Genomic DNA, 18,502 nt, shown 5'->3' with positions numbered 1-18,502 from the left:
CTCTGTCCTGGGCTCAACGCTGCTGAAAACTACAAGAAAGGACGAGCCGGGAAACCGAGAATTCGCTCGGTGCGCATGGGAGCGGCTTGGCTGACCTGCTTGCTTGCTCCCTCACTCAGCCTGCCGGCGACTGCTTGCTTGCTTTTTTTTTTTTAAAGCATTTTTCTCAGCGCTGGGCAGGGGCAGAGAAAGGGAGGGGTGGGCCAGCGAGGAGGGAAGTCACGCCAAAAGTGTGACGCCTCACTGGCCCACCCCTGCCACCCAGGGCCCAGCGCTGCCACCAAGAAAAACGCTTTAAAAAAAAGGCAAGCAAGCAGGCGCTGGCAGGCCGAGGGTGCGAGCAAGCAAGTCATCCGCCACCACCGCACGGCGAGCTAGTTCTCGGCCTGCCGGCTTTGGGGCCTGGCGTGTCACCCCCCTCCAGGGCGGTACCCAGGGCAACCCGCCCCCCTCTTGCTCTGCCCCTGGGGCCCATACTGTGCATGCAAATGCTCTCAGGTTTAATTTCTGACCTCTCCAGGTAGTGCTGGAAAGGTTTTCTGTCTGAAGGCCTGGAGAGTTGCTACAAGTCAGTGTAGGACACATAAAACTTGAAGTGAGTAACGATCTCATTCCACACAAGGCAGCTTCCTATGTGGAACAACATTTTATTGCGGTCATAGGCCAGCAGTTTCAAAATGGCTATGAATGCAATATTTATAACAAGATACAGCAGAACCTTGGTTATCGAATGACTTAGTTGATGAAAAAACCGGCTCCCAAACGCCGAAAACCCGGAAGTGTTCCAGTTTCCGAACGTTTTTCGGAAGCCGAATACCCAATGTGGCTTCTGTGGCTTCCGCTTGAGTGCAGGAAGCTCCTGCAGCCAATCGGAAGCTGTGCCTTGGGTTTCAAACAGTTTTGGGAGTCGAACGGACTTCTGGAACGGATGAAGCTCAAGAACCAAGGTTTTACTGTGCAATAGTTTTAAGAACTAGCTCCTTTTTTCAGGAGGGTAAAAAATATTTTGTCATGAGCTAAAAAGCTAAGAATCATCTCTGTAGAAGCTCTTGGTTTTATGCTGAGCAGAGTAAATGAGAGCATGGTCAAGCAACCACTGTGTCAGTACGGTATTAAGCCTTCGGTCAAATAAGTGAAGAGTGGGAATGGGCTTGCCCACACATACCTAGAAACAGTATTCAAGTAGCAACGCTGACGACGAGAACTTGGAAAGAAATACAACACTTTTAATTTATGGGCCTTGTCTGACTGCCTGTAAAATGGGAATCCTTTGTCTTATCCCTTGGAAATTTGGAACTTCTCATGCCTCAGGGGATTAAAGTGCCTCAAAAGCCCATGCAATTTGGATGAAAAATACCAAGGGTTACAGGTGCCAACTGCAGGGTGGGTCTCCCACAGAAATCAACAGGGTCTAGGACCAGGGGATTCTGACCAAACACAACAAATGCAATTTAAACTAATGAAAAAACTAAACTGACTGGAAAAACAAAACAGATTTTTTGTTCTTGCAAAACCTCCCAAAAGGAAGGAGTGCACATTGTAACTCCTCACCCTGACTGTACTGCCTCATAGGCACTTTCTAGAGAGAAAATCCTACAAATGAAACAGGGAAATTGCTTGTGTGGACGCTAATCACCGCCAGAAGGTTTAGATAATGTGCTCTTAAGACTGCGATCCTTGGGAGCAAGTCCCATTTAAGTAAATAAGTCTAACCTCTGAGTAGAAGCATATAGGATTGCACTGTAAATACAGTAATGCAGTTTTAACAGCCAGTTTGTAGAACAGGAGGAAGCTTCTTTCAGTAATAAAAGAAGTCTGATCTTCTTTGCTGGCTCAGAAAGCGCCTAGTTGCATGATGCTGAAGAAATCCAATTCTCTGCTTAGGGACTTGGACATCACAGACTGACTAGGGAAAAAATGTGTTTTCAGTCATCAGCAGACGCCCTGTTTATTAATTCTCCACTACAGATTGTATCATACTTTCAAAGGTGCTCAAAAGTATAGGCTTTGAAATTTATTACAATTAATTCTCATCATTGTTATACAGTATATAGGCTAGGAGCCCTGTTGACGCTGCCATGTGATATTTTTACTGCTATTTACAAGTACTGCAGTTTGGACGCATGAGATAGAGACTTCCCTGCTCGATACATACTAGTCCATCAGGGCTGGGAAGATAAGAAGTCTCCTCCCAGCCCTATGGTTTAATTAACAACTGAAGAGGTAGCTACACAAGCCACAGGAGGTGCGCAAGTATTGGGGCCCTGATGATGATCCCGTGTTAAACGTGAGAAACTATTCATATTTACTCACAGCTACAAGAAACTGTTGGATGTAAATGTCACTGCTGAGTAGAGCAGTATTTATGTATATAATCTCTGGACATCTTGTTCCTTTTTGACAGGTGATTAAACTAAATGTTTTTGTACAACATGCTCCTTGTGGATGGAATGCCTTCTGCTGAAGACCAAGTGTTGTGGACTTACCTACATTCTTCAAGTGGTTTCAATCATTTCACTTGTGGAGATGTCAGGCATCTCCCTCCTATCTGCTCCTGTTCCCCTCTCCCTTCCCTGCAAAAGGGGGGCAGGGAATTCACTTGCTGTTTGATTTTGGAAAAAGGGAAGACGGGAGTGTAAGACTTCAGAAGTGGATCTGCTACTTGATTTCCCCCATCTGTATTAACATCCCCAATCTGCTTTAGACACACACTTGGCTATATAATTCAGCTGTCGTTCAGCTTATCAGATGCAGTGTTTCTAGTGCCAAGGGTGTGGAAACCAAAGTCAACCTTATTCGAGGTTAAGAAACTGAAGTTACCAGTACATCTAATTAGAACTTCTCCAATCTTCTTATAAAGTGGCCATCTTGTGGGAGCAAATCCCACAGCGTAACTATACACTGTGTGGAGAAATACTTTATTTTGCCTGCCCTGCATACTCTGCTTCCTTGAATGGGCCCAGATTCAAGTACGAGAAAGGAAGAAAAGCCTCTCGATTTCCATTGTCTTCGTACACCTCTAGCACATCCACCTTTTACAGTACACTCATCTTTCTGAACTGAAAAAGCTCCAAACCTTAACCATGTCAGCCTGCTAGTGCCATTAGGCTCAGAAAAGACCGAGGTTTTATATCACATTCCTTCTGGGTATTGTGCTGCCCTTTACAAAAAAAAAAAAAGCCTTGCAATGTAAGCTTTCCTATTATATTTCTCTCTCGAGAAAGCAAGACTAGGCAGCTTGTTTTCACGCTGACAGTTTGTGGAGAGCTTAAACAGAACCCAAAATCTGTATCGGAGTTCTGTACTTTTGACTGCAGGCCACCCTCCTTTCCACTATTAGGCTCGGCAGAATTAGATTTGATCCTTAATGTATAGAATTACTAATGTTGTTAGCCATAAAGATATTTAGCTCTTTCCTTTTTTTTTTTTTGCTCCCCAGCACAGCGAAGCGAACAAAGGTCTGGATGTATGGCAAACAACTTCTCATATTGCTTGATCAGGCAGTAAATTACTGCTAGCTATATATTGGGCTTGAGGTCTACTAATGTAGTGCAATACAGGCTACTCTTGTTAATGTCAAAAGGAAATCATGCACATAAGTCTCCCATATATATCTGGGAGAAAGAAAAACACCATAGTAGCCATATTTCCCACTGGAGTGCAGGGAAAAGATGTCTGTTGATTAGTACAGGTGGCCAGTTACTGCCAATATACCTCCCCCCCCAAAAAAACCCCACACCCCTCTCCTGAGAAGGCATATTGAAAATTGGAATTAAAGTAGGGGGTGAAAAAAATAGTGGAATGATCTGCAAAAGCCACGAATGTTGGAATACACAATGAATATGGCCTGCATAAGCTTTTCCTGTTCCAAATGATATTTAAAGCTGCTGGATGAGCATTTTTGCTTTAGATTAGGCCTTGGAGAGCGCACATGCATTGTTAGTGTTATGCACCACTGTTTTATTCTTCAATCACAAAAGAATTCTTTTTCCTCTCCTACATCTACTTGATCTTAAAATCTCCCAAGTTGATTTTAAAATAAATAAATGAAGAGGCATATATAAATATGTGTGTGTGTGGTGAACGGCATAAGATGGGGACATAGCTGCCAAGTCTCCTGTATTCCCCGGGAAACCCCCGTTTTTCCGGCTGTTCCCAGCTGAAAAAATGGGTTTGTTCCCCCCCGGTTTATTCTGGTGCGGTGGCCATTTTGGAACTGGGCGGAGCATGCTCAGAAGCGACTTTTGATGCTGCTCTGTCCAGTTCCAAAATGGCGGCAGCGCTACTTCCGGTCTGCTACTTCCGGACCGATCCCTTATTTTTCAGGCAGGAGCTTGGCAGGTAATGGACGGGGATGATAGTGTAATCACAGAGCAATGAAATCCATGCCCACCCATTATGCATTGGATTGTTTTTATACCGTTGTGGAGGGAGTATCGGCAGAAATATGAAGGAGGAAATCAAATGCAAACTGTACAGACTTCGATTTCTAGGGTTGCTCCTCGGGATCAGATGTACTCTACAGCACCTCAGCACTGACACCCTCTAGCACAGGCATCCCCAAACTTCAGCCCTCCAGATGTTTTGGACTACAATTCCCATCTTCCCTGACCACTGGTCCTGTTAGCTAGGGATCATGGGATTTGTAGGCCAAAACATCTGGAGGGCCGCAGTTTGGGGATGCCTACTCTAGCAGCATAGACAAGCCCGTTGAGACATATGAATCTGGCATTTAGAAACTAGCATTCTTAAACATTTCCAAGTACTTTGTTTCATGTGTTTGCCATCATTTATGCCTGCACGTCCCTAGAGGCAAAAAATTGAATGGAGAGCTCCAATTTACTCACACATATTAGGAAAAAAAATCATTTGGCTTTCCAAGCAGTGTTTAATTTGGATTCTGCTTATTGTGGCTTCTTTCCAGCTTGCTTACTTAATATATCCCAAATAAAAGGCAACATCTTTTTGTTATTGCTTCAATTGAGTCAAACAGGGTTTTTGTTTTTGTTTTGTTTTTTAAAGAGATGTGACTAAAAGTTATTTTGGGTATACTTGACTCCCCTCATTGACCTGGAAGAAATAAAGTTCTCTTATTTCCTTTCTATTCCCTTCTTTTTCAGTATTCTCTATGGTTACTTTGGGTGCAATCCAGAGCTATTAAAAAAAGGGGGGTAACCAACAACTGGAAGTTTTAGCCATGGACTGCAACAGGATATGGACTGCCTTCACTATTTGTTAGCATAAAGCATGCTTTAAAGTAAGAAGAGCTTAAGCGACTAATTTGGTTTTGGGGGCATTCTTTGAAAAATGTCTAGAGAGAGACTAAATAAGGAAAGACTAGGCAAATAAATTATGAAAGCCAATGGTGATATCACTTTTCTAGAAGCCAATGTTTTGTATTATTTCATGCACGGTCCATTACCTAATTCATTCTTCTTCGCTTTTATTAGTTTTTAAAACCTAGAAACCTCTGTAAGCCACATACAACATTCCAGCAACCTATTTACTATTCTTGTTTTATTCATTTCTGTTCCACAAACCCATATGAAAGCACATTTCTGTTCTGAACAAGATCTCAATTAAAACCAAAACATAATAAAACCAGAGCAAAATTAATTAAAGAAACAGAAGTACAGAAAAGGGCACCTAACAAGGTTATAAAAACAGGAAACTCTTTTCGTCAGAGGGCTTGCTGGAACAACCAAGACTTAAGTTGGCACCTAAAACTCATTACAGATGGTGAAAGCTTGATATCATTACGCAGAGAGTTCTATGACCCCAGTGCCATCACACCAGATGCACAATTTCATGTTGAGGACAGTCAGACATTGCCAAGTACCATCAGATGTGCCTGAGTGGCAGATTGTAAAGACTGCGCAGGAATATCAGGAAAATGGTGTCTTTGTTTTAAAAACAAGTTGTTGACCCCAAGTTGTTTACAGCTTCGTGATGAGCTGCAAATGATAATAATAATAACCACGAGTGCTTCAAGACAGCATCTTGAGAGAGAGCATCCAATTATTTGGATGTTATGGTATGCTTTAAAGGAGCAAAATATCAAAAATATTTTATATTGTAGAAGTGCCTTGAACAGTGATAGGGAACCTTTAGCCTTCTGGAGGTTGTTGAACTACAAATTCCATCAGCCCCTGCCAGCATGGTCAATGTTCTGAGATAAGGGTGCCAGGTGCTCTGGGTTACCATAGAAACACCAGCAAAGTCTAATGTATGACTTGCTGAGTCCTTCACCCTCCCACTTGTTCAGGAAATATGCCTACATGTAAAGAAGGATAGTCTCTAGGGTAATGTTATCATTATGCCTACAATCTTGTCCATGTCTTGGTTGTGTCCTGACCCATTTGCTGTCAGGGTCTGAATCTGAGTGTCAGGGGAAGAGGCTGTGGGTTTTACACAGTAGTGTTAGCTAGCATGGTGATAGTGCTAGAACAGGCATCCCCAAACTGCGGCCCTCCAGATGTTTTGGCCTACAACTCCCATGATCCCTAGGTAACAGGACCAGTGGTCAGGGGTGATGGGAATTGTAGTCCAAAACATCTGGAGGGCCGCAGTTTGGGGATGCCTGTGCTAAAAGATCTGTGCATATATATCTTTACAGAAGAACTGTATATAGTAGATAGCAGTGTTTAGCTTTGTCCTGTGTCTGAAGACAATGAACACTTTGAACTATGTGAGAGAGGAGCTTTTGGAAACTCTGGAAGAAACTGTTCTGCTGGGTGCAGGAAATCTCTGAAGATTCTGCTGAAGTTCCACATACTCTGCTGATAATCACACTCGTTGAGGTATGGTGAACTACCAACTGACTTCCACAAGTCACCAACATGCAGCAGGAGTATTGCCTCCATATTGGACAATAAGTACAAATCTTAATAGATACCCTTCATAAGTTTAGTAGTATTATTACATAGTGGGGAAAAGAAATTTACAAAGTATAGCTGTAGATTTTTTATCATCATTTAAAATAGAATGTTTGTAGCAGGTCTATATTAGTGGTAACTAATACATGGTATGGGGGCCTCATACAGCCCATTAAGACCTCACTTTTGGCCCACTAGCTGCAAAATTCATGTACTCAAATTGCCACAGCAATCCATTTGGCAGGAGTCCAAGTCTCCTAACCTGCCCCAAAGGAGCCGAGGATCTTTTTCGAGACTGATCTGTGGCTTCCAATGCAGCTATTTTCAGTGCCCCCCAAATAGGCTTTGCCAAATTGCATGCTTCTCTTAGGAGTGTTGCAGTTAAACAAGGCGTAGAAATTAGACTTTAATACTATTAGGTAAATCTCTCTCACACAGAGAGAGATGCTCACCCTGGTTTGAAAAACAAGCACAAAGAAATTAATCAAAATTGGGGCAAAAAGTTCAAGTGAACCATGATTAATGTAAATATTTCAAAAGTCACACAGGGTTGTAAGGAATGGAAAATGTGACACGACTGAATACCGAGTTAGGTTTAAATTTTCCATCTGGATGCTCAATAGCATTTTGTAAGTAATGACTCCCACAGTTTTGTGGTGGCCATTATAATGGCAGGCTAGGATGGTGGATTACCAATGGTTATCATCTAGAAGATAAGATGGATGTCTTGCATCCTCTATTCCACAATCGACATATTATAGAAGAGTTCTCGAGTAATATGTGGCGACAGGATTATAATGATCCTGCCAAATTTAATTTTGTTTTGACTAGGCAGTTACTTCACTCTTCCACAGTACAGCTAAAAAGAATGACAAACTAAACACACACACACACACACACAGAGAGAGAGAGAGAGAGAGAGAGAGAGAGAGAGAGAGAGAGAAAGAAAGAAAGAAAGAAAGAAAGAAAGAAAGAAAGAAAGAAAGAAAGAAAGAAAGAAATGATAGATATTTGTATTGAAATCTGCCTTCTGTCTCTTAGGGCTACCAGGCTTGCCAAGACCAGTTCCTGGACAGATGAAGGTAGACTGTCAGCATAATTTCCAAGGCAATTTGGAGGTTCACCAACAAAAAAGACCCAAGTCTACATGTGAAGGCAAACGTATGTTTGGGGCTCAGAGAATGTTCACAGCACCAGAAGCCCTTGTTAATAACAAACTATTAGGTGAGTGAACCAGACTAGCATACTTTCTCTCTTACTACTACCCCCTGCCTGCCTGCCTGCCTGCCCGCTCAAATTTCCTCTTCCACACCTGACTAGGGAAAGTCAAGAAAAGCACCCATGTTTCTGACTGAGATGTTAGCTGCAGTGGGAAGCTTTTGAGGCCTGCTTGTCCCCCATGTTGTTAAGTTATTATACTTTCAGAAAGTGAAGGGCCACCATGGACGCTAGACAAGTTGGTTCTTGTATGTACCAGTCAATCCTGAAGGCTATTTGTGAACAATTCTTCCCTGTAAAACACAGGTTGCCCCTTGGCATTGGTCTGTCTCTTGTAGTGAGATACTCCATTACTGCATAATGCAGAGATAGGGAACCTTGCCCCTCCAGTTGTTGATAAGACTCCCAATTTCCATCAGCCTCAGCTGGCATGGCCAGTGGCCAGGGATGGAGTTCAGAAACATATTGAAGGTCACAGCTTCTCCATCCCAGATGTAATGAAAGGGGAAATGGTCTATGCACTGACTAACATTGTCATCTGGTAAAATGTACACCCCAGAACCAGAGGGGGATGGCGCTTCAAGCTTAAAATAACTTTGCAAAAGGGTCAGCTAAAGGGTTCTGGCAGGGAATGGATGGCCACATTACACTACAGAGATCTCGAAAAAAGGATAGCAAAGTTGTTTCCAAAAGCCCAGCAAAAATAAAACAAAAGTTAAATGTGAAACAATTGAAATAAAACAATAAACCACCTGATAACATCAAAGCACCTACAGAATCAGACAACTTTAATGTTTTAAATTCATAGATCGGAGAAGCTAATCAGATATACCATAAGCATGAATGATAAAATAATAATAATGAGATGGCAAGAGAAGCTCATCAAAGACATAGCTGTCCCATGCCACTAGTGAAAGAGTTCCATAACCAGGGCACTACCACCAAGAAGGCCTTCTCTTCCATTATCACACCCTGAGCAACATTGACCAGGGTGGGGGTAACAAGCAGGGCCTCTTACTCTTATCTCAAGGCCCAGGGATGTTGGTCTCCAAGTATGTGCTCTCAGATATCTACATCCCAAGTCATTCAGGGCTTTATCAATCAATATAAATTGGGCCCAGTAACAGATACAGTCAGATCCACAAACAAAACAGGCATTATGAGACTATGTATTGACAACAGTGCTGTTCCAGCTCCTGGGGGAGTCAGCACAGCATGGAAATAGATCAAAGGAGCTAAATCATACGGGCTAAGGTCACGTCTCCACCCCCCAAAATAAAATATTTGAGGGGGCAATGTTGATGGGCATTGCCATTCAAATGGTGTGTGTGACATGCCATGTGATTCATTATGTGGTCTTACCATGCCCCCCCCTCAAATATTTTATTCAATTTGGCAACCCTGGCTATTGTCAACTTCTCCCAAGTATCTTTAAGTTTCCTACAGGGACTGGCAGTTTATGGAAAGTAACCACACTTCGAGCACTGCCCCCATTTTGAAGCGAATGTTTCAGTGCTTAATAGATGTGGCAAGAGAGATCTTTGAGTGCTCCTCGTGTAAGAAGTGCCTTGCCGAGTGCCAGTCACAAAACAGCTGCCATTTTGTGGCGTAACACTAAATTGGCCACACCACACTGATTACACAAATAAACTGCATCTCTCACCCATGCACACACTTCTACATATACATCTCCCACTTCGCTCTGCCCAAATATTTATAATCACACACATAGCACATTTCTGAGCACCCCAACATATCCAGAAAAGCTTCACCATAAAGCAAAGGAACTGTTGCCATTTCCAGAACCAGAACCACCACCACCACTCCCAGAAGCATGTTGGCAATCCCTGACACATACAATGCATGTAATGAACCTCTGGAAGTGTAACATGTAATTTGCTCCAAGGCTTATTTTATTACCTTTTTTCCTACACCCTTATTACATTTTATCGCCTACACCTCTTTCCTAACCCATTCTGCTGAATGTGCAGATCTGGTCAAAGTTGTATGGTGGTTTATGCAGCAAGATTTGGACTGCACCGTTTATGCCAATTGCCGAACGTGTCAGCCTTCCAAACATGCATAGAATTCATTTATCATGTGGGGCATGGAATGTGTGGGTCTACCATGAAGAACTGGCAGTACAGCATGCCCATCGTACAAAATATCCTCCAATTGGAAAATCTTTTATATGTTGTTGATGTTGTTGCTAAATTATATACTTCCCTTTGTCAGAAGACCACAGGGAATCTTACAACACGAAACACAAATGTAAACACTTATCAAAAATGTCTTGACAATACTATGATTGAAACAGTTATATAAATACAATTATAACAAAATAAAAAACAGGTACTCATAACAGCAAAAGCATAGAAAATAATAGAATCAGCAGCATGGTATTAAAAATTATAAAACAGTGCACAATTACAGAATCTTCTCTCTATCTCAAAGTAACTCTTAATCCTGGCCCTTACAGACAATGACAGACCCCCCCAGCCCTCACCTGTCAATATTCCTTTCCTCTCCCAGTTTCTCACCCTGGGAGATCTTCATCTCAGGGTTCTGCCACTTTCATGTGGGTGCAGTCCTTGCCCCCCAATGGCATCTCAAAAGGATGAACAGCAAAGCGGTAATTTCCCCTTCAGGATATTGGCCTATCACTGGGCAGCCCATTGCCTGCAGCATGCCTGGCATCTCTCCCCACCCTGAGGGTGGGTTGAGTCCAGTTTGCCTGTTTCTATGCAGCAGCAGCCAAGTAACAATTCCACATAACCAAATTGCTCCCTTTCCTTTGTCAGCTGTCGTCTCCATCAAAGTCCATAGAGACTTCTATAACAGAGCCTTGAGGGCGGGGTTTGCTGATGAAAGTACAGGTGTTCCTTGTAGAAGGGGAATCATTTTAGGGCCCACAAGGATTGCTTGGCAGATTGCCACAACCAAGAACCCTTCAGCTTGTGCCCTAGGGCCTAGGCTGTTGTTGCCAGCTAAGTATACCTGAGAGGTGGGAGGAGCAAACACAAGGTTAAGATACAGGCTGAGGTCTTCCAGGTGTTTCCTTCCCATTCTAGTCCTGCCCTCAACCAAGCAGCCTCTGATGGTGGCTCCCAGCTAAATAGCTGAGGGTGAGAAGACTTCACCCAAGCCTTCTGACATGATTCAACTCTCTCTCGAAGCAGAAAGAAAGAAAGAAAGAAAGAAAGAAAGAAAGAACAGTTCAAACAACCTAGCCAAACATTTGTGTTTAAAAAAAAATATGGATTGCAGACATGTGGTCTCAATAAGGCAGAAAATTAACACAAAAAAATAGCATTTTGTTAAAATGCATGTTGCACATTCCCTTTACAAAATCCTATTTAACCAGCTCTGAATTGCTCTGACCACAACAGCCACTGGTGGCTAACTTTTTCAAGCACTAGAATATGCTGGAGCAGGCAGATCTGCGCTGGAATTGACTTTTGGGACATTTCCCACTTCCCCAGGGTAAAAAGTCAGAGCGGAATCCAAAGCCTTGAAGGCAGAAAGTGACCTCATGGTTCGGTCGGCCAGGGAGGAAACCATCTGAACTGTTGCAGCGTCGCCGAAAGGTACCACAAACCACAGCTGCTGGATAATACCAGACAGAACAGTGTGGGATTAAAAAAAACCAAATCAAACTGTAAAGCATATAGATATACCACCACAATCTGGTGGTGGAAGATACATTGGTTAATTACATCATTCAAAGATGGCCTTGTATTCCTAAACCCAACTATATTTGGAGCAGCCAATCAGTACAGACTAGAGCGTTGACCTTGCTATATTTACTGCTAACATATTGTTGTGTGCTTCCATTAAAAGGTAACCAACATGTCAATAAGTAAAACTCTAAGTAATTTTACCCTACTGATCCTGCCAATAGGTTTTCCTTCTTTTATGGTACCAAGCTACCTACGTCCCCTTAAAACAGAAGGAGCTTGTCATCTCTAAGCCAATTAACCCGCAGCACTATCCCACAGTCCTTGTTGGAACTTTCAGTACAGTGGTACCTCGGGTTACAAACACCTCGGGTTACAGACTCCGCTAATCCGGAAATAGTACCTCGGGTAAAGAACTTTGCCCCAGGATGAGAACAGAAGTTGTGCGGTGGCCGTGCAGCGGCAGCGGGAAGCCCCATTAGCTCAGATTAAGAACAGTTTCAGGTTAAGAACGGACCTCCGGAACAAATTAAGTTTGTAACCAGAGGTACCACTGTATTCAACAGGGCACAGGTATCATTTAGACATGTGGAGGTCAAAAAAGAGAGAGATAAGTTCAGAAAAAGGGTCATCCCTCCCGCCCAATTTGTATGCTTTCCCTCCTGGACTCTCATAGCATTGCCTCAATAAGTTTGCAAACTCTCTTCGCATTTGTCAGCCAGCATTGTGCAGTGATGTCATTTTCAAGTGGGCCAAGTATGCTGAATAGGTCAGCAGGCGTAGCATTTAGTCCATGGTATGGTCGGTCACGACTGGACCTAATGGTCAGGGGTCCCTTTACCTTTACCTTTTTATGGTATGGTCAAAGAAATTGGCTGAACCTTGCAAACAAGGTGCAGACAAGCGCATTACTCTCTGAATTACGTGACTACACTTGCCAATTCGTAGGTAGATTGCCAGCATTTTTTAAGAGGAGCCCCAATATTAACCACACCTAAAAGTTTAATATAGAGGGATTCAATTCTCTAATCATTAATTTAAGCAAAGCATTCAGGCAATTAATAATTAAGTACTGCAATTGTAAACCCCTGAACAAGCGCATAGCATCTGCTCCCAGAGCAAGAGCAAAATTTGTATTATTAGCCATGTGAGAGTTCCCATTTAGTGTCAAGTGACATGTTTAGAACAGGGCACCATGCAAGCAAAAACAAAGTTAAGGTGAAAGGCAACAGCTATCCCCTTAACAGCAGGTTATTTCTACCCTTTAGAACCTAGTTTCTATACCTTAATTGTTTTACTTGCGCCATCTAATGATAAGATTGAACTATTCTACAGCAATTAAGATGTAGAAGTTTTAGGACGGACTTTGTGTTCATAAACTGCATGCACTCAGCACAGAGAAGATGCGTTGAGTGGGGTGGTCTTGTTCCCTGCTAGCATTTCATCTGAGGCTCTGTAGATTTATTAGGTGGTGGTGGTGGGGAATCCCAGGTCAGAATCAGTGACCCAGGCTTCACTCTTTCCCCCCACATACTTTTCCTGTGGCTTGCATTTCTGGAGCTGTCTGCTGCTCTATATTTACCTTGGTGCTTTTTGTGCATTCCTGATTTCCATTTGTCATGCACTGTGGTGGTCAGCAATCCGCAGGGGGTGGATTTATAGGGACCCTACACAGGGCCATTTGTTGCGACTTTCCAGTCCTTTCCAGCTCTATGAAAACCCAGTTCTTGAAACGTGAACTGATTTACAACACAAACCTATGTTTATTTACAAGTATTCAGTCCATTAAAACAGAACTAACTCCTTAGTGAGTGGTTTTCAGGATCGCAGCCTTGCCCCCCCCCCAAAGTAAGCAGCATATTTCTCATGCCAGAATTGATATTGCACCTCTGGAAATGGAGGAATTTAAAATATTGCCAGACATAATACCATCTGAAAAGCACAAACTCAGAAAGGACCAATCCAATTTTAGCTCTGAAGAGGAATCTTTGGTAGTTCCAGTCTCCAGTTCCAACAGAGTGAATTCTATCTTATAAATAGACTAAACAACCGCATGCAAGGGGGATGCTTTCCCCCAATGCAGTGACGACATTTGCTGGGTTAAGAGGGAGGGAAAACCACTGAAAAGAGAATGAAACTTTAAGCTCCATCCACATTAAATGGGAACTCAAAATCCCCATTAGTAAGCAGCTGATTAGATTAACAGAACACTTGTTCACTGTGTGCCCCTGCAGAGATCAACAGAAGATGCCAGAATTGTTATTTAGATTTAGATTGGACTACTGAGGAGGGAAGAAGCGAAACAAGACTATTTCCATTCACACTCAATCCTGACCTTAACAACACTTGCAGAATAGTTATCAGTTCACAACAGTTCTAAACTCTTCTATGCTTCTCTGTTTGCCTAAGCAGACTAGATTACCATTTTTGTCAGGGGAATTTGGCTGGATTTTATGGCCAACACAAACAGCAAGTAGCATTATGAACATCAGTAATATTAAGACACAGCACTTCCTAAGGGAGATTCTTATTTCATAGATCCAGCCTAGCTGTCAAAGCAGGACAGCAGTTAGTATTGTGAAATATTGTTTAAGACAACATCCAATTTTCATTTAGAGTCATGAGACGTTTCTATGAATGTTGCTAAACTTCAGCTTAACACAGTAGTCTCTCTGTGTGTTTCTGCACAAAGAAATGCCAACCAAAAGCAATCATTTTATTAACTTGCAGGCCACTGTGGGAACAACAGTTCTTATCTATCAGAGATATATTCCCATTCTACATCCCACCCCCATACACACACCTATTTAAAGTTAACTGTAAGCAACCACAGGAGTCATGATCTGGGCAGAGAAATGCATCTCTTTAATTTCAAAGGAAATTAAAGCGGGCATTGAACTTTCTCCCCATGAAATTCAACGGACCTTTGAAGTATTTCAATCTGGTCTGATTGTACCCAGATCTCTTAGCTGCTGGTGAAAACATAGGATTTTTTTAAAAAAAGAAAACTGATGAGGGCAGCGAGCAGCACAAAAGCCTGAATAAGCATTTTTCACTGAACCCTGTGGTTCACTCAAAACAACACATGCTCAGATACTTTGGTACCCATATTGTTGTTTTTTTTTTTAGCTTTGTGTAAATCATACTGAGAAGCTGAGAGAGGGGGGGGATGCTGGAGAGAAGACAGTGCGGAATGAATGAACAGGCTGCTCTAAAGAATGGCTTATTTGTGACTTTCATTGAGCAGAGTACTGCAAGGGGAAGTGGGTGGGATGGTGTACATGAACTACTATTGATTTCTGTTACTTGTATCAGACAGAATAATACCCGCAGCTCAGGTACTCATCGCTTGTCAGAGGTGGTTAACTCAAGGACATTCAGGTGCTAACCAGACTAAAACTCCCACTGTCCCCAACCATTAAGCAATGCTGCCTGGGTGCAGATAGGTGCTTTACAACCTCTATAGAGCCAGAGGCAAGCACACACACGCGCACACACACACACACACAGGCTTACAGAATTAAACAGTACAACTTCGACAGAGATATTATTGCTAGCCAGGAAAGACCCTCTCCTCCCCCTTAACAAAAAAAAGTGAACTCACTACTCAGAGCCCAATAACAAAGCCCCCCACCCTTTAGCAACAAGGCAAACGCTTCGGCATTTTTTATTTTTTATTTAGCAAAACCCCTGCATTCTTTTCAGGGGAGAAAAGCCAGAAATAAAAACTTTCAGGTAAAGAAACAGTTCTGAGCACGGCTAGGATCATTCACAAAAAATAAATCACGTTTTGAGCAGTTCCCCCGCCTCAATGCATCACGCTTGCTAATTCCCTATAACCAGTAGGACTTACCACAGTGTTAGGAAAAAGAGAGAGACCCACCCATGCACCCTCCCCGGTCTATCTATTTATCTACCTACCTACCTACCTAATCTACGTACCGCTCTTCATGCCTCCTTGTTCCTCGGGTTACCAGCAGCTCGCCGGCTTCCGACCCAGCTGCTCTAAATTCAGCCCACTTTGCAGAATGGGCGAGAGAGGGGGAGGGAATTAATAGGCAGCGGACGGATTCGCCGCCACTTACCGGGAGGTGCCGCAGGAGCCGGCGAAGGAAGAAGCGGCTCGCCGCCTGCGAGGAGTCCGGAGCGATTCCCAAGCAAGAACAAAGGCTGCTGGCAGCGAGCAAGGCGAGCTGAAGTCCTCTGGCGGGCGGCCAACTTGTTGCTCTTGTTCTTGCTCCCCCGGAGGAGCGCGTCTTGGTGCGCGCGCTCTCTCGCCGAGCCTGCAGCAGGAGCGCGCGGGGAGCTGGGCCGGGGAGGAGGAGGAATGCCGGGGATGTCCAAAAATAACACGGTGCACAAACCGCCCGGGCTCTCCGTCTCCGCGCTGCCCTGGCTGCTCTGACGCACCTGTGGCGGGCCACGCTTTATCTGGGCCGCCCCGGGGCTTTCTTCGTCATCCCGCAGGGGGCGGGATACCCACGGGGGCTTGCGCGCGCGCGAGTGGGTCGGTGGGAGGAAAGCGCGCAAAGTTTTCCCCTCTCCACCCAGTTTGTACTTAAAGGGGGAACAAAATAAATCTGGAACTCCCTCGGTCTGCCGAGGCTGCGAATCTTCCCAGACGACTCGGGCAGAAGGGAGTGTTTAGCGCCAATTAACAGTTAATTATTCAACACAATGTGGCTTTTATCCGACCAGCCGGTCTGCCTGCCACGCCCCTCCTCCGCCCCAGCGCAACAGCTATTGAGCGTTTCCCTTTGTCACCTGACAGCAATAAGTCCCCAATTGCTTCCTTTCCCATCACTTGGGATTCCGGGCTGCTGTTGGCGACGACGTCACAGGATGCTTACCAATCAACGATAATACTATCACCAACCCTTTGCAATTCCAGTGAACTGGATGAGGTCTATGTTTCGTAAAAGGCAGACGATGCAATTTCTTGCATTCGACTGGTTGAGGGGAACGTGTATTCTGTACCCGCGATCAACACCTCGTTCAGTTGTCCATGATGGCCTCTACCAATCCAAGCTCACTTTCTGAAATTAGGCCATTTTCTTACCTTTTTATATATAAATCAGAGTGTGCACAGTGTTTTAACGTTAGACAAGTAACATTTAAAAGGTGGCTAACAAGGCAAGTTAGTGCGATAATATCATCATCCCCTTGTTAAGCCAACTTCAAAACCCAGTACAGTACATATTGCATAGCAAAGTTTGCAAGCTAAACTTTAAAGAAGTACTGCTATAATTGTCAAAAAGCATACACTGAAGGAAAAAAGGGGAAACAAAAATATTACTAATACAAGTGGCATTTGAACAATAATGCAAATAAATATACCCTGCACATAAATTAATATCATCAAAAATGTCTTAAACCAATACATAATACCCAAAGGCCTGTACTGCTTTCATTCTCATGACACAGTATCTCCTTCCTGCCCAGTGAACTTTTCATATTCCAGAAAGCTATTGATAGTTGCTACTGTGAGAGCGGATTTATACTCCCAATACGAAGCACAAGTACGATAGCTCTGGATATGTACTTACCACATCAAAAGTTTTGGAATGTGTAGCTCTTCCCACCACACGTATAAGCACATGTTCCAACCATCTGTTTTCAATAGCTTACATTCAGCACAATCTGATGCATATTTACTCAGAAGTAAGCCCCACTGAGTTCAATGGGGCTTACTCCCAGGTGAGCAACAATATGACTGCAGCCAGCCTTTAAGTAACATCCCGGTGTCCTAAAAAATACCTATATATTTTGGCCCATGGTAGACAAAGATCAAAACAACAGCTACATTTCATATTTTCAAAGGAAGAATGGCCATTGCTCTTGGTCTGTGCCCAATCCTGTTTTTACTTAGAACTAAGTCCAAATATGTTCAGTCAGGCATACTTCAAAAAACTAAATACACCTAGAAGGGAGCAAGTCCCAAAGTTGCAGAGCGACCTAGTTCTGAGTTTAAAAAACCACAGGTTTGCATTGTTAGTCTATTCCAGTTAAAGACTATTAAACTCTGGAATGGGGCCCAGCAACATTTTCTCTCCCCGCTACTCTTTAGACCAGGCATCCCCAAACTGCAGCCCTCCAGATGTTTTGGCCTACAACTCCCATGATCCCTAGCTAACAAGACCAGTGGTCAGGGATGATGGGAATTGTAGTCCAAAACATCTGGAGGGCCGAAGTTTGGGGCTGCCTGCTTTAGACAACCAACCAACAATAGAGCTCTGGTGAACCCAGAAGCTTGCTCACTACTTAGTAACTTTTAATTCAGGCCTAACAAAGGTATTAGGTAGCAGGCAAGAGTCTTACACCTGCACTTTGAACATGTGGGAAGAGTACCACACATATAAGGACTGGTGTCAGCAGCAGGCATTGTTGGGAACCTGACCACAACTTCTCAGAGGGTCCCACTGCTGAGCTGCTTATCCTCCTTGCTACTGTTTAATGTTCACTTTCCTACCATTCTGAGCACGAAAGCTATGGCAGAAGTGAGAGGAAGGAGCACCCTGCTCCACTCGCCTTGCACTCACACCCTCTGGGGTGATGCCGTAGTGTTGCAGAGCAGCAACAAAGATGCCATATCCTAGGGCACACTTTGCCCAAATCCCGGGGTGCGCTTTGCCATTTTCTCAGAGAGAACATACTCGCCCAAAATAAGCCAAGCAGGAAAAAGAGGTACATGTTAGAAGATGTGGCTGCTGGTTAAATTGTCGCATCTATTTC

The 18,502-nt window shown here is 43.5% G+C and overlaps 1 protein-coding gene across 2 annotated transcripts in view; it reads right to left on the bottom strand.

The window, feature by feature from the left end:
- The window catches only part of PALLD (palladin, cytoskeletal associated protein), a 158,012-nt gene extending 141,641 nt beyond the window's left edge, over nucleotides 1-16,371 (bottom strand). Inside the window, exon 1 of one of the 2 annotated variants that reach the window (XM_060278690.1) lies at nucleotides 15,856-16,371. The gene's annotated coding sequence lies outside the window, so the exon portion shown is untranslated. The remainder of the gene's footprint in view (nucleotides 1-15,855) is intronic. The other variant, XM_060278692.1, reaches the window with a different exon arrangement.
- Between the last annotated feature and the right edge of the window lie 2,131 nt (nucleotides 16,372-18,502).

The sequence above is a fragment of the Zootoca vivipara genome, chromosome 9 (genome assembly GCF_963506605.1).
Source record: "Zootoca vivipara chromosome 9, rZooViv1.1, whole genome shotgun sequence".
Taxonomy (NCBI): Eukaryota; Metazoa; Chordata; class Lepidosauria; order Squamata; family Lacertidae; genus Zootoca; species Zootoca vivipara.
This window is presented reverse-complemented; position numbering and strand designations above follow the sequence as displayed.